The sequence below is a fragment of the Aristolochia californica genome, unplaced genomic scaffold (genome assembly GCF_029961685.1).
Source record: "Aristolochia californica isolate CCGP_79_NKW_82.1479 unplaced genomic scaffold, dmAriCali1.0.hap1 SCAF_1, whole genome shotgun sequence".
Classification (NCBI taxonomy): domain Eukaryota; kingdom Viridiplantae; phylum Streptophyta; class Magnoliopsida; order Piperales; family Aristolochiaceae; genus Aristolochia; species Aristolochia californica.
The window spans coordinates 54,400,373-54,425,632 of record NW_027181770.1 but is presented as its reverse complement, the minus strand read 5'-3'; the positions used below and the strand labels follow the sequence as shown (position 1 = coordinate 54,425,632).

General features: G+C 42.4%; 1 pseudogene; it reads right to left on the bottom strand.

The window, feature by feature from the left end:
• The window catches only part of LOC137951327 (probable serine/threonine-protein kinase SIS8), a 53,289-nt pseudogene extending 28,370 nt beyond the window's left edge, over nt 1-24,919 (bottom strand).
• Nucleotides 24,920-25,260: the final 341 nt, after the last annotated feature.

Genomic DNA, 25,260 nt, shown 5'->3' with positions numbered 1-25,260 from the left:
TTTGAACCCCAAACACACACTCCCAAATCACCGAAAACAATCATCTTTACCCCAACCCCTCTGATAGATCTCAAACCTTCAACTCCCTCACCTGTCCCTCTCAATCTAGACCTAGTCCCCACTGAGACTGAGATCTCCGGAAAACCTTCAACAAATCATCTGTCCTTTCAACCCCTCCACCTCGAGCCCACCACCCCAAAATGATGGTCTATCTGTTAGTTCCCGAGGATCCTCAACCCCTCCCCTAGAGCTTCCAAATCTTATAATCTCGCCCCCCCCCCCCCCCCCCCCCCCCCCCCCCACACACACACACACACACACAAACAGTCCATCATCCTTTGCCCAACACCCTTGGCTTCAATGGATCACCAACTCTAGCAAACCTCTAGTGGATACCAATGGAGAGTCCTCCAACAGAAGTTCAGTCACCATCCAAACCCTGGATGGTCATTCCCCCTGAAGATCAAAGCTCAAAAGCTAAAAATCCGGCCCTGGGTTCGATGCCTCTCTGCTGCTGCTGCATCTGGGAAAGATTCTATCCTGCACCGTCTCTCTTAGCTTGATCTCCTCAAAGAGCAAAGGTCACTCTCTTCCTCTGAACTCATTCTTTGAAACCATTTAAATTCTTCAAATCTTCTTAAGAATGAAACCACTCACTGGAAGCAACGGGCCAGATTCCACTGGCTGACCGACGAGGATGGAAATACAAAGTTCTTCCATGCCGTTGCCTTAGCTCGTCGGAGAGCTAACCGTATATCCTCTATTCAACATGAAGATGAGGAGATTATAGATAACATCTCCATTGCTAATGTCCTTGTAAAGTTTTTTTCAGATCTCTATACAGAGTGTTTCAACCGTCCTACTCTTGATCAGATCGAGTTCAAACGTATCTCTGCCTCAGAAGCTACTCTTCTGGAGCGCCCTTTCTCTCCAAAGGAAATTGATGCGGCTGCACATGGTCTGCCAAAGGATCGAGCCCCTGGCCTAGATGGATTCAAAGAAGAATTTTACCAAAAATTTTGGGGAGTAATCAGAAATGATGTCCATGCCTTTGTAAACAACTTACATCAAGTAAGCATCACTCACAAATTCATTGGAGCCTTTTTCATTGCCCTAATCCAAAAAAAAAAAAAAAAACCAACTCAACCCTCCCTCAAGACTTCAGACCTATCAGCCTAACCACCAACTCATACAAAATTTTAGGCTGAATTCTTTCCAACCGTCTATGGGCCATTCCCACCCGTGTTATTAGCCCTGTCAAAGTGCCTTTATCCGAGGCCGCAATATTCTGGACTCAGTAATGGCAGCTCATGAACTACTTCACTCTTTTCAAAAAATCCAATCAAGCAAGAGTTGTCATCAAACTAGATTTCGAGAAAGCCTTTGACCGGATCAACTGGAAGCTGATTGACCACCTCTTCGGTGAAATGGGCTTCACCACCCACTAGAGATTCTGGATGAGAAGTTGCATTTCTAATGCTTCATATTTTGTTCTTGTCAATGGTAAGCCATGTGGGTACTTCAAAGGTACAAGGGGTATCAGGCAAGGAGACCCGCTCTCTCCTTTCATCTTCACCCTTATTGGGGAGCACTTGTCTGCCATGGTTCGACTGACTAAAAGGTTAGGATGGCTCAGCCCCATCACCCCTGATCCTGCACAAGACATTGCCCTCCTTCAATATGCGGACGACACCATCTTCTTATGTGAAGGCTCTTTAAAACAAATTCACAACATTAAAGCCCTGCTTAACCTATTTGAAATCTCATCCAGCCAGAAAGTGAGTTGGCAAAATCATCTATTACTGGATTTAACATTGAACCAAATCTGTAAAGCTCCATGGCAAGCTATCTTGGATGCAAAATTGAGATGTCTGCATGCACCTATCTGGGGCTCCCCCTAACCCCTGGATTTCCATTCAAATCTTCTTGACACCCAGTCATTGAGAGATTGGAAGGGCGCTTGGCTTCCTGGAGAGGGAAATTCCTTTCCAAAGCTGGAAAACTGGTTTTAATTAAATCCTGCCTCCATGGAATACCCAACTACTATCTGCCCATGTTTCGATGTCCTGCTTCTATCAAAGACAAAATCGAGCTACTTAAAAGATAATTTCTGTGGGGAGGGCCAAATAGTGAAAAAAAAATATCACTTAGTAAAATGGGAAGAGGTCTGCAAACCAAAATTCCTTGGAGGATTGGGTATTCCTGATACTGTCACTACTAATTCTGCTCTTGTCCTTAAATGGATTTAGAAATTCAACCTCTACCCTGACCTAATCTAGAGAGTTTTAGTAGTTGCAAAAGCTAACAAGCAATCGGGTTGGTGGACGGAAGAGGGAAGGTATTCTTGTCTCTCCCCTGCTTGGAAAAATATCATCCTACTTCTCCCTGATTTCAAGAAAGCAGTCAAATGCTATGTCGACAATGGAACCTCAACAAAATTTTGGTCCGATTGGTGGACTGGCCATTCCAACCTCAAAATCAGCCATGAATCTATCTCTATCCTTGCCAGAAATACTGATGCCTCTATCTCAAAGATGTGGTATGAAATCCGGGAATAGAATTTAAACCTCAGAAGACATCTTTCGGATTCTAAAGCCATTCTGGCTTTCAATCTCCTATCAAGCCTACCCTAAGTCAAACCCACTGACAAACAAGATACTTTGATCTGGGCATCTTGTACAAAAGGGTCTTTCTCCACTGCTTCAACATACAACTTCCTCTGTAACACATGCTCAGCCCAATCAAATCACTCTCCGGCCACTCCTTGGAACCTCCTTGCCCCACCACGTGCAAAAAAATTCATCTAGACTGCCTGCAGGAATAAAATCATCACCTCTGACTCTTTAATCCGACGAGATACCTCAATCCCGGACCCCCTAGAAACAACCAAATCACATTCTCCTATCTTGCCATTATGCCCACTCTATTTGGATCTCTCTTTTAAACAAAATCGGGCTCCAGTACTACGTTGCATCAAATTTGTCATCCACTATCCTCTCACTCATTGACACTAGACTCCCAAAGCTAGGAAAGATGATTCTCTCGTGTTGCATTGGGCATATCCTACGGGGACTATGGAAAGAAAGAAATAGGAGGAAATTCAAATTCAAATCTTCCCCCCACTGAAATTCTGACTGATTACATTACGGGCCAAGTATCTATCTAGCTTCTAAATCAAAAAGAATTCAGAAACTTCAGCAGCTCAAACTTTAGAGGAAATTAGCAGCTGGTTGTTGGGAGCCACTTCAAGCTTAAATTCAATGGGAGCGCTCTTGGTTGCCCTGGCCCTGGGGATATGGAGGAGTTATCCATGATGCTAACGGTGATCTCCTCTTCTCTTTCACGGGCCCTCTTGGTATCTCTGACTCCACAACAGCAGAACTTTTGGGATTGCTTAACGGAATTCAATTTTTTTCTAGCCGGCTCACTGGCCCACTCTGCATCGAAGGAGACTCAAAGGTCGTCATTAACTAGTGTGCAAACTCCATCAGACCTTCGTGGTGTCACTAGGACATGTACTCAGAAATTTGTAATTTACTTTCCCTTTTGAATTGTACTTGGAAGCACATTCCTTGTTCTGCCAATCATTTGGCAGACTTTCAGGCTAAGGCGGGCATTACATTCCAACACCTTGTTGTGGAGGAAGGCCCTCTCTCCTAGGTTTGATTTTTACTTCTCTCTTTCTTTTAATAGTCTACACACACCTTTTCAAAAAAAAAAAAAAAATAGTATTCCTAGAGAATTCCCTATCTCTCTAGAAGTGTCCTCCCACATCCTAAGAGTCTCACCAGTCAATTTAAACCCTCACTCCGCATCCCTTAAACCTATAAAATCCAAAACCTAATTTCTTTTCAATCGCAAACCATCCCAAGTCCTTATCCCAAAAACACTTGATATAGGGTGTAGATCCCTAACACCATAAATTAGGATCTAACAACCTAAACTACCAAACTGCACTCTCCTTTTCCCTGACCTAACTCCCAAATCTGTCCTATAACCATGAAACTTCAGAAACACTAATTTTGTCCCTATGCACCTTGTCTCTCTTCCCAACCATAGTTTCAAATAAAAATTCCACCATATGCAATATGTCCAATAGGTAGCCAAGATACTAATCTAACCTCATGAACTTTAGCATTCAAATAGGAAAGTAACAATTTTGGTGTGGTGAGCATGGAAGGCGGCAAAAACGTTGTTTCACCAACTACCAGATACCTACCCAAAACATTATTTCCTCCCTATCTACCCTATTACTCTCTACCCCTTCACCACCACCATATCCCAAACACCCCACGCCAATTAGTAGGTGTGCCCCCCAAACATCTTGAGATTACCATTGTTACCTCCGGGAAGCAACACCTGCCGACAGAAACAGCCAATATTTTTCTTCTTCAATTTATTTATTTATTTATTTTTTTGGAGAAAGGCAATTTTTTATTCGAAAGTCCCAAGGTCATATTACAACAAATGAAGGGGACTCCTAACAAAGAAAGATTGAAGGGAAACCCCCTCTAGCAAGAGAGTCAGTAAGATTCTCACGGCAGATGTGCTTAGACGAAGAGGTCACCCATCAATCGACCCCTTCTGCTCTCTTTGTAACGCAGAAGCCGAAACCACCAGTCACATCCTGCTACAGTGTTCTTTTTCGTGGAATGTGTGGACTTCCATTCGCAATTTTGTATGTCGGCGATCTGATCTCCTTCAGCAAGTCGCTCATTGGTATTCCCCTTCCTGGTCTTGGGAAGCTGATGATCTCGGCCTGTGTTGGTTTTATTCCAAGGGGGCTTTGGAATGAACGCAACCACAGGTGTTTTGATGCTAAATGTGAATCAGCAGTAAGAGTCGTTGACCGTGTGCCGGAACAAATTTCTGCTTGGCTCCTTACTAATAAGCCCTTTTTTCTCCTTTGTGGGCTCCTCCATCTAGGATAATTGGAGCATCATGGCTAAGATGTGGATTGGAACCAAGGTCCAAGTTATGCAAGAATGGACTCCTCCACAATCTGGTTTCCTAAAGTTGAATTTTGATGGTTCTTCTCTCGGTAATCCCGAGACTGCTAGCTTCGGGGGAATTATTTCGAATCCATCCGGTAATTAGTATTTCTCATATGTTGGCCCATTAGGCATTTCTAACTCAATGTCGGCTGAGCTCCATGGCCTCCTTAATAGACTTCATGTTTTTAGAGACAACTGTAGTGGCCCGTTCCACATTAAAGGGGACTCGAAGGTGGTTATTGGTTGGTGCGAGTGTGCATCCTCTCCTCTGTGGTGCCATTGGGACATTTTTCGGGAGATTCTAAAAATTACTTCACTCTTCTCTTGTATTTGGTCTCACATTCCGAGATCTGCAAATTCGGCAACAAATGTGTTTGCCAAACATGGAGCAACCCTTCAATCTCTTGTTGAAAAAAAAATCAATGTCCGAAATGGAAGAAATGGTGTCCCAGTGACGCCAAGGGGGGGAGGCTATGCTAGAGCACCCAACTAATAACAACTCTGGAAGCCCTTTCAATAAGGAGCTTTCCATGAAGACGGTCCTTAAAAAATTTTAACCCATGGAGAAAGGTAGTCACTTCAGCGGAGTTGGAGTCAGCAATACCAACCGGCCCCACATAGGAAAGAACGGTCTCTCCTCTCTGGTCTGAAGACTCCATCCGCACCCACCGGCCCCAGGCAGCCGAAAGCACTCCCGTCAAAATTCAAGTCATCTTTACTTATTGTGATCAATCTGACTCTTGATTGGAGCTTCCACTATCATGTGTCACTTGGTTTGCCCTCTCTGCTTTGCCAAATTTGTCTCTACACTTCTCAGACATGTGATTCGTCCTACTGTGGATGTTAGGTACTCTTTCACCTCAACCTCGTTGGCCTTCACCACACCCTTTGCCTAATTTGATTATTGTAGACATTTAAGGCAGCCAGACTATCATTCTTTACTAAAGAATCAATGGGAGGTGACCTTGAAGATTCTACTCTCTGGAGACTAGCATGTATGTTCAAATGTTTGTAAAGAAGAATTAGCCAACAATTGTCTTCAAACTCCAACAAATTGTGGCTTAACACCTCTCAATAAGCTAACGCCTTTCAAAAAACAAAAAAACCAGAGGGTCAGTAAAACCATTAGCCACTTTAGGAATGTAAAGTTGGGTCCAAGGCCCATCCCAAAATGACTAGCTAACTTAGGAAACCTCTTTCCCAACTAATAAACTCAAAATCTTTGTACTCACTAATCCATGTGGGATTATTCCTTAACACTCCCCCTCACGTGTAGACCTTTTTTTTGTGGCTCTACAAGTGGATAATTTAGGAGTAGGCAGTTTAGGTGTAAGCCCTCTTTTGTGGCTCTACAAGTGGATAGTTTAGGTGTAGGCCCACATATGAGTACTTGCTCTGATACCATGTAAAGTTAGGTCCAAGGCCCATCCCAAAATGACTAGTCAACTTAGGAAACATCTTTCCCAACTAATAAACTCAAGATCTTTGTACTCACTAATCCATGTAGGACTATTCCTTAACAAGGAACATGACTCCAAGTGCAACCTTAGATCTGGCAAGATCCGAGGTTTCAAAATAACAAGCCCAATGACACTAAGGTGGCTTCTTCAACCCAACCAAAGCAAATGCTCTTAATGAGCTTAAGGCCAATTTTGAGGAGGATTTGGGTCCATTCAACCAAAACATAGACGAGCATGGCAGTGAGTTCAAAGGCCAACTAAAGATTGTAAGGAAGATGCATGAAGACTGTGAAGTTGGGTCCAAGGCTCATCCCAAAATAACTAGCCAACTTAGGAAGTCTCTTTCCCAACTAATAAACACAAGATCTTTGTACTCACCAATCCATGTGGGACTATTCCTTAACACTCCCTCTCACGTGTAGGCCCTCTTTTGTGGCTCTACAAGTGGATGATTTAGGTATAGGCCCTATTTTGTGGCTCTACAAATGGATAATTTAGGTATAGGCACTCTTTTGTGGCTCTACAAGTGGATAATTTTAGGTGTAGACCCTCTTTTTTGGCTCTACAAGTGGATAGTTTAGGTGTAGGCCCTCTTTTGTGGTTCTACAAGTGGATAATTTTTAGGTGTAAGCCCACATATGAGTACCTGCTTTGATACCATTTGATATTGGGTCCAATGGTATTGGGTCCAAGGCCCATCCCAAAATGACTAGCCAACTTAGGAAACCTCTTTCCCAACTAATAAACTCGAGATCTTTGTACTCACTAATCCATGAGGACTATTCCTTAACAAAGACAGTTAACGGAACCACCACCAACTCACAGAGATGATAAAAAATTAGTTCAGCCAAAATTGGCAAAGGTACGAGCCCAACAAACCCCTCTAGGAGTTACTGTAAGGTGCTAGAGGTTCCTCCACCTGCCTCACAAAAGGCACTACCAATGACACAAGAGGCTTTAGGGTCAAGTGCCATGTCAACAACCAAAGTAGTGACACAGAGGCTTCCGGGGCATCAGTTTTTTCACCTGTCACCTCAAAGACGAGCGAGAGCATCGTACCGAGAGTTCAAGCTCAAACCACTTGAGGTTGATTTTCCACAGGTCAAAAGCATGGTAGATGAAGACCCAAATAGTTGGATCTACAGAAAAGAGAAGCTCTTCCACTACCAGAATAAAGAGGAAGACCATAGTGTAACTCTTGTATTCGTTTCACTTTGATGGTGATGTTGGACATTGGTTCAAGTATTGGAAGGGTTTGCATAGCAACCTCTTATGGGAAGGACTGAATAAAGCTCTTCATGTTTAGTTTGATCCAATTGAATATGAAAACTTTGATGTGGCTCTTAGCAATTTGAAGCAGATTAGATCAATGACACAACATTAGGTAGAATTTGAAAGGTAGCCACCCGAGTGCAGCAGTGGCTAGAGAATGCCTTGGTTATTCCATGAGCAACCTATAGGAGGAGATTGCATTAGAGATTCAAATGTTTCCAGTACAAATTTTTTGCAAGCCATCGACCTAACCAGAAAGCAAAAGGAAAACCAGAAGAAGGCTAGAAAAAGTGGAAGACCTTTCTCACTAAGAAATTCAAGTCATGTTAGCACAACACCAATCACATGAGTCAGAAGGAAAGCCAACCAAGGTGCTCCACTGAAAGTGCCCAACAAAAATCTGACAGAGCCAGAGATGTTAATATGAAGTGAGAAAAGGTTGTGCTACAACTGTAATGATTTTGGGACACGAGCAAGAGGCAGAAATTATTCATGCTGAAACTAGGAAAAGATGAATCATAAACATGGAGAATCCAGAGGTAATAGAAGAAGCGAAAGTTCAGCCACAGGCTGATCTCTTTCACATGGAAGTAATGGACCCACCAAGTTTAGCTCGCCTCATACCTTTTTGGGTCAATGGCCTGATCAAACACCAGCCACACACCTTCCTTATAGATACTTGCAGTAACTGCAACTTCATGAGTGCAGTCTCACCACATGCATAATTGCCAGTCCAAAAGGTGCCTCAACTAGGGAGTACAAATTGCTGATGGGAGTATGATGGACTCCCAGCAGATGACACATGTCACGTCCTCTTTGGTTCCACCAAACCATGGCCAGCATTCATAAACTATTTTTTAAGACAATTTCTAACTAGTGCTAAGCTTGGATCATGAGACAATACTGCGTGTCCAATTGCTTGAGCAATTTGGCTGCATTATCTGGAACTTCACATGAGGTAGTATGCTCCTGAATGATAATGGCCGTGTGTAAATAAAGTGAAGATGTCTGAAGGTGACCGGTACTTGAGCAGAATGCAAGACACGAGATTTCAGATGATGAACTACTGTGCAAAGAAGACTTGAAAGAATTCAAAGATGATTCTGACAAGTGTAATGAAGGCGAAAGAGATCAAGACCTGCCAATCAAGAGATTTTGGAAGGCCAACACAAGATAACAGAAGAAGACAAAGGCAACCATTCAGTTGAACCATGAGGACAAGATTCAAGTCAAGTGCTGGGGGAGTTGTTATGAACCACTGACTTAGCGGCAGAAAGCTAATTGTGGAGGAAGAATAAGGCAGGTCTACTCCTACGTGAGTTTTATTTTTAACAAGTATCTTTTCATGTAAGCAGTGTTTTAATTGTAGGAAAAAACAGTCAAGAAGTGATCTGCATACAATGTATCTTGGAGTTTGTTGGATGCACATGTTAATAGGCGTGGGAACTCTTACTGCCACATAGGAAGTAGAAAAGAGATGCTCAGTATTTAAAACCTATAAGTATGCAAACACTTGTATAAAAGCCAAATGTACATCTTTTTTCTTGAAATGTAAATGTATATCTTGTCCAATCAATACAACTAATCATACAATTCTTTTGTAAAGATTTTCCTCCCTTCTTTTGTAACTGTAATAAATCTTTGTTTGAGAATAGATAAAGAGGTCCAAGTTTTCATATTTCCAGCTTTCCCCAGTTCATTATGTATAGTGTCGGGGGCATTATTTTAAAGATAGAAAACAGGACTTAAGTAAAAGAAACTTAACAGCCGACCTTCTCTCTTTCAGTCACTCAATCTCTTTCTTACTCTTCTCAGCCTTTTCTCCTTACATTTGATTACCCTCATTTCTCTTCTCCCTCTTCTGCACAAACTTTTCTCTCATGGTTTCTCTTTCTTTCTCTAAAATATAAAGCCCAAGGCACAATCAGGTTAATAGTACAGAGAGCATTGGTATGAACCTACATCCCCGAAGGGGTCTATCTGATACGGGGGTTATGGAAGCACATTTAATTACCCTCATTTCTCTTCTCCATCTTCTGCACAAACTTTTCTCTCATGGTTTCTCTTTCTTTCTCTAAAATATAAAGCCCAAGGCACAATCAGGTTAACAGTACAGAGAGCATTGGTATGAACCTACATCCCCGAAGGGGTCTATCTGATACGGGGGTTATGGAAGCAAGCAGTTTATTGGATTCTTTGAATCATGTTAGAATAAGGCCTTCCAATGCAGACAAGCTCATTTGGTGGCCTAACAAAAGCGGAAAATTCTCAGTTTCATCGGCATACAGATACATTAATGGTTGGGATCCGACGCAAAGTGAGCATGATATTTACTTCATTTGGCATCTATGTGCCCCTCCAAAGATAAAATTCTTCATGTGGGGCGCTTGCCAAAGTAAAATTCTTACGGCTGATGTGCTCTGAAGAAGAGGTCACCCATCTATAGACCCACTATGTCATTTTTGCAACAATGAAGCCGAATCCGCCAGCCATACTCTACTCCTATGTCAATTCTCATGGAATGTGTGGACCTCTGTTTTATGCAAGTTGGGGATGCAACTCTGTATATCTACTGATCTGATCGGTTGTTGCAAGTGGATCTTGGCTATCCCCTTCCTGGTCTCGGTAAATTGATAATTTCAGCCTGCGCTAGTTTCGTTCAATGGGGGCTTTGGAATGAACGGAATAGAAGGAGGTTTGATGCTAAAAGTGAATTTGAGGCAAGAGTAGCTGAAAGAGTGACAGGGCAAATATCCACCTGGCTTCTGACTAAAAAGTTTTTTTGCTCTTTTAAGGACACCTCCATTCGAGATAACTAGAGCAATCTGGCAAGGATGCACATTGGGACCAAGGTTCAAGTAATGAAGGAGTGGACTCCCCCGGAGGTTGGTTACTTAAAATTGAATTTTGATGGCTCTTCTCTTGGCAATTCGGGGATCGCTGGTTTTGGGGGTGTGATTTCAGATTCATTTGGAAATCAGTGTTTCTCTTTTGCTGGTCCGTTAGGCATCTCAGACTCTACGTCGGTGGAGTTACATGGCCTTCTTAATGGGCTCCGTGTGTTCAAAGACAACTGCTGTGGGCCTATTCACATTGAAGGGGACTCCAAGGTAGTGATTGGTTGGTGCCAACGTAATTCCCCTCCGCCATGGAGGCATTGGGACATATTTTAGGAGATTTTAGATATTGCATCATCATTTTCTTGTATTTGCTCTCACATTCCGAGATCTGCAAATTCGGCAGCTAATGTACTTGCCAAGCAGGGAGCTTCTCTGCAATCTCTTGTTGTAAGGGATCTGCTCCCTTATCCTTTGTAAATATTCTCTTGTTAATATAAATACATATTTTTGAAAAACAAAAAAAAAAAGTACAGTGAGCATTCAAATCTTACTAAATAACTGTTCCTATCAACTTACAATGTCATTATATGATCTTTAAGATCAAATTCTCAATTGCAAGCTCACTCACAGGCACTCACGGGCACTTTCAATTCCTTTGGCAAAAATTTGATGTTCCAGTAACTTTTTTTTTTTTTAAATAGTTCCAGTAACTTCTTAGCACTTTCATGTTCTTAAGTGTGTGTCAGAGCATGTGTTCCTGAGAAGAATCAATCTTGCTAAACCTCCAGCACTGAGTTCTTATGAGTTCAGCTGCCAGAGATTGATAAGAACATGGTGTAATAAAAAATTTCCAAACAAAATAAAAACAGTGCACACTTGGAGATATTGGCAGAAATGGTAACTCACCGGCACAACAGAATAAAAACCATTTGGTACCACTCCAGAAAAATTTCCTGTGACCCACAAAATCTGTGAGGGACTTTGAAATGACAATTCATCCTGTTCAAAGACACTCACAGGCTGTTTGATGTTTAAGGATTCCTCTTGGGAACTCAGAGAAACAGATTGCAATTTCTCCATGAATCCTGAAGGACACCAACTGACATTTGAAGGCCCAGGTTCTGATGGCACTGCATCTCCTTGTATGTCCATCTCCTCAAAGCTTTGAAATATAAAACCATTTCGTCCCAGTGCTTACCCCATCAAGAACACTTTGGATTTAAAATGAACAATTTGATCCCAAGAAATGGCAGCAGCAGTATGAAGCGCATGTCCTATGGTGATAGGATCCCAAAGATCATATGATCTGTACAAGAGAGTAAAATGTCAACCAACTACGAAACACTTGGAAGACACCAGTAGCCTACAATCAAAACATTGCTACCAAGTAACATAAAATCAAACGTACAGAAGTCTACAACAATAATCCAAGGGTTCAAGACAAAAAAGGTACAGAGTTTATGATTTGTATATTTTAGCTTTCAGGGAGTCAAGAAAATATACAGTAGTCTTTCTTTTTATTTCTGAAATAATTGTGGAGGTTAAAATATGATAATAATCGCAATGTCTTATGAATCAATCACTAAGCCAAAAAATGACGTCCGCACGCACATGGCAGGAGGAAAACAAGATCATTACAAGACTAACCTTAGAAAAGCAGCCTACCAACCGATGTATATACCACAAGTAACATTTCCATGTTCAACATATAGCACCAATAAAAAAAGGTAGAATGTACACTTAACAATTGAAACACGACTATTTGCAAGCATGATGATAATTGTAGCCTTAATGGTCTTGACGCCCATGGACGAAGACGATACTATCATCAAATCCAGCAAAGACATGCATACAAGAAAAGAAGATATCCTCTAGAGTCCTATGGCCCAGATACATTGCAGGGCCAATGGGTAGAAATGTAAAATCACAGCAAGGTACGGAAACAGCAAGAAAATGACATTAAGGAATCTCCATTAGTTAGTTTTGCTCAGACGGCATATTGCCATCCTCGAAGCCACCAGCATCTCCTTTGGTTGTATTCGTTTTCTTCAATGCCTGCGAAGCTGCCTACAGCACCCAGTGCCACTCCTACCACCTCGCCTATCTCAAACAACCGCCCCCCTATTAGCCAACCACAAATACCCCCTGATACAACCAACTGTTAAACTACCCCCTCACCTGCTTCGCAGCAGATTGGAAAAGTTGGCTTTTGCAGCCATTGCCATTTTTTATGCATGTTAATTGATGGGGAGGAGGGGTCAGTCTTGTTCGGCCACCAACTGCAACTGGATTACTAACTGCAATGCTCTTACCTACGACCCAGCGAATGGCCCGTCATCTTTCGGTCCATTGGTGACCGATGGCTGGCTACCAGGCTTCCCGTTACCGCCTTTGTGACTTGTGTTCGTGATTGAAGTCCTGCCTCCCACTGCCGATTTCTCGGCCAATGGCTCCAAATTTCTGGTCTTCCACCTGAGCTATGGGACGAAAGTGTTTTCCAACTCATCGCCAACTCCTTCAGCTCTCTGGTCAGACTGGATGACCACACAGCAAGCAGGAGAAGGCACGATTCGGCCCGAATTTTAGTCAATCCCAACAGCCTCCTCTCTGGGCTTACCGTCATGAAACTCACAGTGGAAAGCTCTGCCTACTGGATCAGCATCGTCTTCGACGACTTCTTCTGTGACTCCTGGATGACCGCGGGCGAACTAGCCAGGGAGGAAACTCAGCCCACTCAGTCAACCCGGGGTGACCCAGCACATAGGTACTTAACCCAGGACCATAACAGACCCAGCCAACCAGGCCCGATTCCCGCCCAACCCACTAAATTGCCCACACTTCAATGATGTTGAAGATTGTTTCAACACCTTTCTACCATCCCATTTGATCCTGCAACAAGCCCCCCTCATTTCAAATTCAAACTTTAATCCCCCACATTTGGAAAGCCCCCAACTTCAGACCTGCCACCCTGAGACCATTTGTCTCCTGCCAGGCCTGGCTAGCAGAGAGACCTCGAAATAATACCAAGACCCTCCCCCTAGCACCTGGCTCCTATTTCTCACATGTGGAGCCCCTCTCAACTGAAAACCCCGCCACCTCACCACCCACCTTCCCCCTACTGCCCCACTTTAACTCCACTCATAATGCCTCCCAACCGTCTCCACCATCCCCCCCACCCTTACATAACCCGCACCTGGACTCATCCCAGCAGCACTCAGAAGCGGATGAATTCTCTTTCTACAACTAGCATTCACCACTTCAAGCCCTAGACCCGCATCCATCTCTCCTTGACCAGAAGTTTGCCTACTTCACCCCACAGCAGCAACCACACGCACCATCGACAACACATCTCACCTGGCTCCAATGGATCCCCCACTTTCTTCTATTACTCAACCTCTATCCCGCCCCACCTCCCCTCCAATTGAGCACTCGGATGACAAGTCTTCATCGTCTGTTACCAGCCATCCTAGGTACCTCCCACCAGATGAACCTCAACATGACCCCGCAACTTCTCCTCTCCACCGCTGCTGACCACTTACCAACGTCACCGACGAAACCCACCCAGGACCATCCACCTGGGAGAATCCAATAATCAACTTCCTCTTCCAACTGACCCTATGACTAGAGGGATCTCCTTCCCCCAGTCGAATGACAGTGCGCATGAATTGATCAAGGCTTTGCAGATGGAGCGAAGCAAATATGATGAAGATACAAGGAGTCGCATGATGGATCTTGCTAAAAAAATGGGCGTGACCTATCAAGGCTGTTTACCGAGAGACTTGCCCAACTCCAAAGTCAACAAAAATGGTTGAAAATGATCGTCACGTCATGGAACGTGTGCGGAATTGGATATGCCCGAAAGAGAGCTACAATTTTCAATTTCATGCCAAATGCCAATCCTCGGTTGTAATTTTACAAGAGACCAAGTGTCAATGCTTGACTGACTCTATTCTCCATGACCTTTGGGGTTGTTGTAATCTTTTTTTTTTTTTTTTTTTTTAAATGATGCTGATTTTTATTAAGACAAAAACTCACAAGAGCAAATTACAAAGGAGGGAAGCCTTCCCAAACAATGAGAGATTGTTGGGAAGTTCCAAATTTTGACAATTTATTAGCCAAAGAGTTGGCTGATCTAGGAATGAGATTCCAATTACAATGAATAGAAGATACAATGACAACAATACAATCAGTGATGTGCCAGTGGCGCCAAGGGGGGGAGTTGTCTTTGGAACACCAACTAATGACAGTCTTCGAGTCGCCTTCAATGATTAACTTGCCATGGAGACGATCCCTGATGATTTGGAGGCCGAACAGAAGAGCACTAACTTCAATAGTATTAGCATCAACAATGACCACCGGACCAGCATAAGAAAGAATAGGGCCTCCATTGTGACCTCTGAAGACACCGCCTGCTCCAGCCGACCCAAAACAGCCAATAGCATTTCCATCAAAATTGAGTTTAATGCAGTCGCAAGGGGAAGGATCCCAGATGGCCATACTCGGAGTTCTGCAGAGGCCAGCCATATGGGTGCTGAGTTATATTAAAAAGCTTCAAAGAGCATAATTACTAGGTAGGGGGACCGTACCATACAATGAGAGATTGCAGAGAGGTTCCAAATTTAGCTAATCTATCAGCCGAGGAATTGGCTGATCTAGGAATATGATTCCAAGTACAAAAAATGGTAGATACAATGTCAAAAATAGAAGAAAGGGTGGGCCAATGATGCCAAGGGGGAGAAGCCGAGCTAGAGCACCAATTGATAACAACTTTGGGATCCCCTTCAATGAGCAATTTTCCACGCATAAGGTCATTGAAAATTTTTACTCCATGGAGAAGGGCAGTCACTTCAGCGGTGTTGGAGTCTGCAATACCAACTGACCCCGCATAAAATAGAATGATCTCTCCTCTGTGATTTCTAAAAACTCCCCCCACACCTGCCGACCCCGAGCACCCCAAAGCACTCTCCTCAAAATTCAGCTTGATGCAATCACTAGGATGTACCCATTCAGCCATGGTAGGCACCCTTTGGGGACCCACCATATGAGCCACAAGACTCCAATTCCAACGAAGAGAAATACCCGCCTAGGGGGCAAACTCTTCCTGGTGTACAGCCAACTAGTGATCATACCCATAGTGCAAAAGACAGTGCTTTCCAGGTTGCTCCAAGATTGAGGGAGACTCCAAGATTGTCATCGGATGGTGCTCCACCTCATCCTTCCCCCCATAGCGACATTGGCAGATTTTTCTTGATATTTTGGACATTGTATCCACCATTTCTTGTACTTGGTCTCATGTACTTAGATCAGCCAATTCGGCTACTGATTTGTGCGCTAAATTAGCGCCCCCCCCCCCTCTTCAATCTCTTGTTGTTAGGGGAAGTCTCCCTTGATGTATCTTCTCTTTCTTTGAAATAAAATTATCAACATTTCAGAAAAAAGGATTTGCTCTCTAATGGTAGTCCATAAAAAGAACTTTATCTTGTTTGGGGTTGAGAGTCTCCAGGCAAAATTGGCCTTGTCTTCTGGCACGTTGGGGTCATCTTCCTTGATGTGGGAATAGCTGAGGCAACCAAGAAAATACCTTTAACACTTGGCTTCCAAATCAACTTATCGTGTATTCGATCCCGAATGATGACACTGTTGAGGCTGGATAAGAGCAGAAGGCAATGGCTTCCTCATTATTCAAACCCCAATGAAAGATATGGCTCCAACTGGTTGTTCCACCTTTCAGCCACCGAGCAAGACAAATCCATAGCAATCCTAGATAGCCCAAGGTAATCCTCAATGAGGGGGTGAGGGCCATACCACTCATCAGTCTAGAAGAGGAGAGTCATCCCATGCCCAGGATAGAAGGATTTCACGGCCTTGAATGTAGGGAGGAGCTTGTATACAGATTTCCATATCGGGGACAGAAAGCGAGGAGCACCTCCCTCTCTCCACCAATGACCAATGAGCTGAAGAGAGAATCTCACCATATTCTTCCACAAACCGCTATGCTCGGAATTGAGATTCCATCTTCATTTAAGGAGGAGGGCATACTTCATGTCTTTAGTAGGCTGAATGCCCAAACCACCCCTAAACCAAGGGAGACAAACCTCCTTCCAACTGACAAGATAATATTTGAAGGTGTCATCTTACTTATCTGATCCATAGTGCCCACACAGAAACAAATGGTGTCATCTACGAACCAAAGGTTCATTCAGGGGGAATTCTCCTCCTTTGGAACACTACTATTGTTGACTGCTAGATTATGTCATTGGTACTTAATAAAAAATTGCATGATAAGCACACTGGTTTCATCTAGGGTCTTGCGGTTGTCTATGGACCCACTCACTATCGCAAGCATAGCTCCTTCTGGTGCAAACTTTTTGATCTCCTTCCTCACTTGCATATCCTGTGGCTCATTGTTGGTGACTTCAACGCTACCCGATACTGTAGTGATAAATCTCCTTCCACCACCAGAATCAATTCCACTATGCGATGCTTTGCTGAATTCATTGGGAGCTTTGAGTTGGAGGAAATTTGCCTCTCTGGCAAGACCTATTCCTGGTCAAATAGACAGCGGCCACCCATCCTATCCAAACTTGACCATTTTTTTGCTACTGCCGATTGGCTGAGGTTGTATCCTAATGCTAGTGGGACGGTTTTGAACCAAGCGGGTTCTAACCACTGGCCTATCTAGATTAATACTAAGTTCAATAAATGGGGCCCCGCTCCTATTCGATTTGATAATGTTTGGTGGCTTGATAAGCAATTTGTCAACCGGATTGATACCTGGTGGTCGGAACTCGGGCACACAAACTATGATGGATGGAATTTTCCACGTATGCTGAAACACTTAAAAGGCAAGCTTAAATCCGGGCTCTCGAAATGTCACCCCTCCGCCATTGCCGAAAAGTCCTCTCTCCAATCCCATTGCCGACCTTGATTTGATTGAAGAGCAAAGGTGTCTTTCTTCTGCTGAATCCTCTCATCGCATTCCTCTTCAAAATAAATTTCAGTCTCTTGTATACATTGAGCGTGTGTAGTGGAAGCAACAGGCCCGCTTCAAGTGGCTGGCCAAGAGGGATGCCAACACAAAATTCTTTCATTCTTTGTCTATTGATAATGAAGTCACCTCAAATAGGACCTCTATTACTAACGCTTTAATTAGTTTTTTCACAGATCTCTATAGAGAAGAATGTTACGTCTGACCACGACTCTCTCATCTCCAGTTCTCCTCAATCTCGCCCGCTCTGACCACTTTTATTGAGCTTCCTTTTTCCAACCTTGAGATTGAAGATGTCGTTCTGGGCCTCCCTTGTGATAGGACCCCCAATCCCGATGAATATAATGGAGATTTCTACAAGCATTGTCAGCCTACCTTGAAGATGAACATTCTCTCTATTGTTCACATTTTTTTTTATCATGGCATTACCTTCAAAATTGTCAGGGCTCTCATTTCGCTAATTCCAAAGAAAGTCAGTGTGTAGCACTCAGGTGACTTCAGACCGATTAGTCTTGCCTCTAGCTCTTACAAAATCATTGCTCGCATTCTGGCCCGCAGACTCAAGGCTACCCTCCTTGCTGTCATCCATAGAGAACAAAGCACTTTTATTCGTGGTTTATTCGTGGAGGGGACATTCTAGACTCCGCTATGGCAGCTCATGAAGTAATTGATCACCTTTCCAGATCTGGTCTTCCCCAATTTGTCCTCAAGCTAGACCTCGAAAAAGCCTTTGGTCATGTTAACTGGGCACTCCTTGAGGACATTATAAAGCACATGGGCTTCAGGGACTGATAGAGATTTTGGATTCGTAATTGCATCTCATCAACCTCCTACTCTCTCCTCCTCAACGGCATAGTCTGTGGCTTTTTCAAGGGCACTCGAAAAAGGGGACCCCCTCTCCCTACTGCTCTTCAACCTCGTTTCTGAGTACTTTGTCTTCTATGTTCTACTCTGCTAGAGGACTTGAGTGGCTTGGTGTGGTGTCTGACCAGAATGAATTTGATATTCCTTTGCTCCAGTTTGCTAATGATACTATTTGCTTTGGGGTCAATACACTTGATCAGATTCACAAGCCCAAGGCTCTCCTTGGCATATTTGAGATTACATCGGGCCAAAAGATTAACTGGAGGAAAACCGCTATACTAGGACTTCATCTACATCTGGACCTTCTCCAGTGCATGGCAAACATTTTGGGTGCCCGATCATGTCTCTCCCCGTCACCTATCTTGGCCTCCCCCTCACATATTGCAGCCCAAGGAAGGGCCTCTGGGCCCCTGTCATCGAGAGACTTGAGTGGCATCTCTCCACTTGGATGGGTAGGGTTCTTTCTTGCATTGTTGAGATCCCAAATTACTTCCTCTTGTTTTTGCCTTGTCCTGTCTCCATTTGCCGGCACATTGACTCGAACAAAAGGCGGTTCTTATGGCATGGCGCCAACAATGAGTTTAAATACCATTTGGTCAATTGGGATGATGTTTGTAAACCAAAACTATTGAGAGGATTGGGGGTTAGACACACTAAGGAAATGGAGTTGGCTCTTCTTCTCAAGTGGCTTTGGAAGCTCAATTCCGTTTCAGTTGCTTTTTGGAAGCCGATGGTGATGCAAAACTTCATCAACATGGTGCTAGATGGATTACTGATGGCAGCCAGTGCCACGTCTCTCCCATCTAGAGATCTATGTTCCACTTATTCCCGGTTTTCCACTTTGCTATTCACTATTTTGCGGGTGATGCCTCCAGCCTGAATTTTTTTATAGACTAGTGGAGTGGAGATGGCCCCCTCATCAACTCCTTCCAACTGCTTTTGCAGCTCACTACCCGCCGTGATCTATCTATCGCTGACGCTTGGGTTAACGGCTCTTGGGATCTTCATTTGAGACGTGGCTTCACTGATGAGTAAGCTCTCACTGTTTGTAACTTGGTTGATGGTCTCAGTTCTATTAAGATTCAGGGTCATGTGACTGACTGAATGATTTGGCTCCCCAAAGACAGCGGGCAGTTCACAGTCTCCTCGGCGTACCAGTTTCTCATGGACTGGACTCAGGCCTCTCACACTCACCTCGCTGCTACCGCATGGCGTCTCATGGCACCTCATAAGGTGAAATTCTTCCTCTAGAGTGCTTGCCTCAACATAATTCTCACTGCTGATAACCTCCTTCGACGTGGCAACTCATCTTTGGATCCTATTTGCCCCTTTTATGGTTTGGAAGAAGAAACTGTTAATCATCTCCCTCTTCAGCTCTTTCGCTTGGCGGGTCTGGACTTCTCTCCTCAGTAATTTGGGCATTCAATTTTGTCTTCCTTATGATCTTGGCGATATGAGTCGCTTCCCCTTTGGGGCTCGTCTCCCCAAATTGGGCAAGCTTCTCCTCTCTACTTGTATGGCCCACATCCCTTGGTGCTTTTGGAAGGAAAGGAATTCTCGGAGGTTTAATTGTGTTTCTAGATGGCTAATGAAGTTTCTTACTATGCCACTAGCCTCATCTCGGGTTGGATGCACACCAGGAAGGAATTCGACTGCTTGATGAATGTTTCCCTTCACACCAACTAGAGAATAATCGCCCAAATGTCCGCTCATGCACTCCCCCCTCCTGGAGGCTGGCCATCTCAAACTCAACTTTGATGAAAGCGCCTTTGGAAATCCTGGGGTCGCGGGATTCGGTGGTGTGCTCTATGACTCTAAGGGCAACCCCCTCCTCTCCTACTCCAAGCCACTTGGTATTGTAAACTCTACTACTGCTGAGCTCTCTAGTCTTCTCCATGGCCTCCACATCTTTCATGAGCATTTCAATGGCCCACTCATTGTGGAAGGTGACTCCAAGGTGGTTATTGGTTTGGTGGTCATCTTCTACATTCCCCCCTGGCGACATTAACCTATATTCTTGGACATTTTGGATCTTATATCTACTATTCCTTGTACTTAGTCTCACATCCCCATATTAGCAAATTCAGTTACTGACTCTTGTGCTACATTGGGTCCCACCCTACAGTCTCTTGTTGAAAGGGAAGGTCTCCCTTGATGTAATTTCTTGTTTCTTGCAATAAAATCATCACTCTTTCAAGAAAAGAAAAAAGAGCATAGAAAGTTATTTGGAGAGCTTTGTATGTCAAAGTGACCAAACCAGATATAGCTTTTGTTGTAGGAGTGGTAAGACAATTTATGAAAAATCCAAGGAAGTAGCAGCTAAGCCAAACTTGCATTGGTTTTACCCTCCATGTGAAGAAGCAACGTCAAGTAATACAATAGAGACATAGCACGGAGATATCAAGTAATCAATAGAGACATCTAGTTTATGCAAGCTCTTTTTCACCACACCCACGAATGGTGGAGACCCTCACCAACAACCAATAACCAACAAAAGTCCAAGATACCAATAATGCAAAGAAACCAGAGAGATTGAGGTTCTAATAAATCCTCCATCCATAAAGGGGAAGGAATCTCTCGTAGTTACAAGGGAATTCTTGGCAAGGCAGAATGCAAGAAAAAGGCATCAGCAGGAATCACATTGCTAAGCTAAGTGTTGGGCCAAAATCTTTTGTTTTCTTTAATATTTGTTATTTTACAAGTCAACCAAGTAGAGTATGACTTCCTATTGATATCTTCTGCTTCTGTCTTTCCCATGCTATTGTAATTTTGTATGGTTACATTTTTGGAGATCATTGCTCCTTTCAGAAATCCTAGTCTTTTTTTCATTTTAAAAATATGATTACCAGGTATCAAGTTTGCTAAATTGGGTCCAAGGCCCTATCCTAAAATGACTAGCCAACTTAGGAAACCTCTTTCCCAACTAATAAACTCAATATCTTTGTATTCACTAATCCATGTGGGACTATTTCTTAATACTCCCCCTCATGTGTAGACCCTCTTTTGTGGCTCTACAAGTGGATAATTTAGGAGTAGGTAGTTTAGATGTAGGCCCTATTTTGTGGCTCTACAAGTAGATAGTTTTTAGGTGCAGGCCCACATATGAGTACCTGCTCTGATACCATATTAAATTGGGTTCGAGGCCCTATCCCTAAATGACTAACCAACTTAGGAAACCTCTTTCCCAACTAATAAATTCAAGATCTTTGTATTCACTAATCCATGTGGGACTATTTCTTAACAAAGTTCAATGCCAAAAAGTACATATTTCACTCCCATCGATGAAATTGAAGACATGTACACCGGTGGGTACATCACTAATATGTTTATGTAATGGTATGAAGGACTGAGAAGTATCAAGCACGGCAGCGGTACTTGACAAGGTTGTGTATTAAGTTTTGATTGCATAACATGCCTTCCAAAATAAAACCAGTATATAGGAACACAAAAATTAAATAAGTAGAATTTGTTAAAAACTAGAATAGAAAAGAAAGAAGTCACAAACAAGTAGTGTCAAACAGAAATAGCTCTAAACATCTGCAGACCCAATTTCATTAAAAATAAAATAAAAATTAAAAACTGTTCTGACCTCTCACTCATCAACACTGTAAAACTAGTTCAGTATTCGAGATGTCGATCCATGGTATTTGTTAAAATACAAGTTTAGGGGTATTTTGATCATTTCTTATATTTTCAATATTACATTTTTCTCTTTTGGGATGGCTTTTAGATAAAAAATGTTTTATTTTATCTCTAGTTAAATTTTCATTCAATTTAGACATGTATTTTAAGAGATATGTAATTTTGAGTATTGAGGGGCATTTTTGTTCTTTCGTCAATTTTTACTTAAACCCTGATTATAAAGAAGCAGGAAGGATCTTTCTGGCTCGGATTCCAAGGCAGCAAAGCTGCCCATCTTCCATAAATCCTTTTTCTCTTCTGTTTTCTCCCCAAATCACCTATTTTTCATGGTACCAAAGCAGTAACGCAAGTCTTGGACAAGTTTCTTTGGATTTTGTAGTTCTTCTATCCATTTTCAGCAATCTCCTTGAAATTTTTTCCCAAATTTCTGGAGTGTAGGGTAAAAGTTTCATTTTTTTCCTTTTTCAACATATCTTAGCCTATTGACTAATGATTACTGCTTCTATTTGACTGAATATTGGGATTTAGAAGTGTCTGATGATCCAAATTGAAGAAATTTCTCAAATCTACCTGCGTCATCATCCATATAGCCTATGCCATCTTGATTTATTGCAATTAGGTCATTCTTTCATTGATTTATGGTCTCAATTGCAGGAATTGATCACTATTGGTTCTAAATTGAATGAATTGGGTGCTACATTGCCCTAATTGAATTCGGTGTGGGGCCCACATGACTACGCAAATATTGAAATTTGGGAAAAGTGTTTCCCTTTGGTTAATTGATGCTCTAGTGTACTGAATTGTCGTGTTTGGTGATATTTAATGGCTGATTCCAGCACACTATTACTGCATCTCCTTGAGGATACAAGGACACTATTACTGCATATGGATGTTCCTAAATCTTTTTAGGGAGATGCAGTTTTAACTTCATGCTACTTGGTTAATCGTATGCCCTCATCTATTTTGAGTGGTCAAGTTCCTCTTCAGGTTCTAAAACCCAATTGTAAATTGTTTGGTGTGGTTCCTCGTATTTTTTGATGTATCTGTTTTGTTCATATGCTTGGAACTTCGGTCGATAAGTTGTCACCTCGGTCTGTCAAGTATGTTTTTTTGGGATATTCTCTTTGACAAAAAGGGTACAAATGTTATGATCCTATTCGACAGAAAACATATGTGTCAACCAATGTGACCTTCTTTGAACATACTCCATATTTTTCATCATCTACTGAACTTCCTATATCACCTGAATCTCCTTTAGATAGTCCTGCTCCTGTTGTAGTTTTGGATGTACCAGCGTCATCGAGTTCTTCATTGCCTCTTCGTGTTTACAGTCGTCGCTCTCATACTCTTGCAATGCCTCTAGCAGTTACCTCTACAGAGCTCTCTTCTCATGATCAACCAACTTCCTCATTGCCTGCAGATTCTGTTGTCTCTGATTTTGACCTGCCTATTAGTCTACGAAAAGGTAAACGATTTTGTACTTCTCATCCGATATCCAAATATGTGTCACTTGATTTTTTGTCCCCATCCTTCAAGTCCTTTGCTATGTCAAAGAAATAAACACACAGTCTTTTGAATCCTTTCATCAAAGTTTTATCACATAGGATTCCTGCCACTACCAATATGGCACAAAAGGATCCCCCAAGGAGTTGTTGCCAACAAGAAACAGCAATAACATAGAATCAAACTTCTAACAAGGCCTTGAAGCTAAAAACATCTTCATATTCAACAATGACCTGTTTAGTCCCAAGTAGCACAATTTTATTTTAACCACCAACAATTAGTCACTAGAAAGCCAATACTCTCATTTAAGTACAAGGAAATGTAAAGTCCAAGGTTCTCGTGTTCCATTAAATTAGAACATGCACACAAGTGCAGTTATAAACAGTAGTTGTTCTGCAACAATTTAAAGGATCCAAAAGACTGCCACGTTCAATTAGATTAGAAAAAGTACAGAAAGAGATTGTGGTAAATAGAAGCTCAACCCCCCATTTCAAGAATAACACTTACAAGAGAGCATTATACTAATTTTGATTTTTCAACAAACAGAATTACAAAAAACAAAAAAAAACAAGAAAATCGAAAAAGAATAGGACAAGAAAGACTGTCCCCTCCTTAGCACCATCTGACCATCTATTTCCCAAGTTTTTAAAAAGCAGGAGTCAAAATTGAGATTCAAATGTAATCTCCATAAGAGGCAATCTCCTATTTGAAGATCTTTGGAATTGGTCACAAGTTAAGAATCTTTTTTGACAAAAATCCATACAACCACGACTCCCTAATCCTGTAAAGCTCAAAGTCTTAGAGCCTAACTTTCAACCGAACATAAACAACTGCTCTCTAAGACGCGAGGAAGAATAAATTCCCACTTCGTAAGATTTAATTAACAGAGGAACAAATAAAACCACTGCGTATCCAATCCTTCAGTGCAGCATTCAAGTAACGATAAGTTACCGGAACTCGCTAACTTGTGAAACAAAGTCATAAATAAAAATTAAAAAAAAAACTGAAAATCTGCAATGACATACGATAAAATCATCCGAAAGATGACCAAAAACAGAAGCCAAATAGTCACCTCTAGATCCGAGCATTTGGGTCTCCCGTTTGGAATCCGAAGAACTCAACCGAGATCAAATTAGCGGGCAGGAGTAAAAGTGGGGCGCCCAGGAACGGAGAAGAGAGAGTACGAGAACTGATAAAATGAAACAGTGAGAAGAGAAAAGACGGTGGCAATTTCAGGTATTGTTTATAGAAGAACTGGAGAAGACGATCTTTCCTCTATTTTCCTGCATTTCTCTATTTCATCATTCTTGATCTCAATTTTCCATTTTAGATCCCTGAAAAAGAAATGTCGTGAAATTCAACAAGTAATCCGCATAAAATACTCTTGAGAGTTGTCCAAAATGAGAAGCTAATAAGCCAGCTGAGTTCCTCGTTTCTTTACCGAGGGTGAAAAAAACACGCGCTCAAGAGATTGCAGCGCCTTAACGTACCAATTACCAAGATAAGTTAAAATAGGAGAGAATGCTGAAGCAACTTTAAAATCTTGAATGTTGAATTTTCAATTATGGGCCTTATAAGTGTCACGATTGTTTGGAAAAATACGGAGAAAGCACCTAAAAACATAAAAAACCCTAAACCCATCCCTATCTTTTCCCCCACTCCCCTCTGTTCCTACCATTAAGGGTAACATCGAGCAC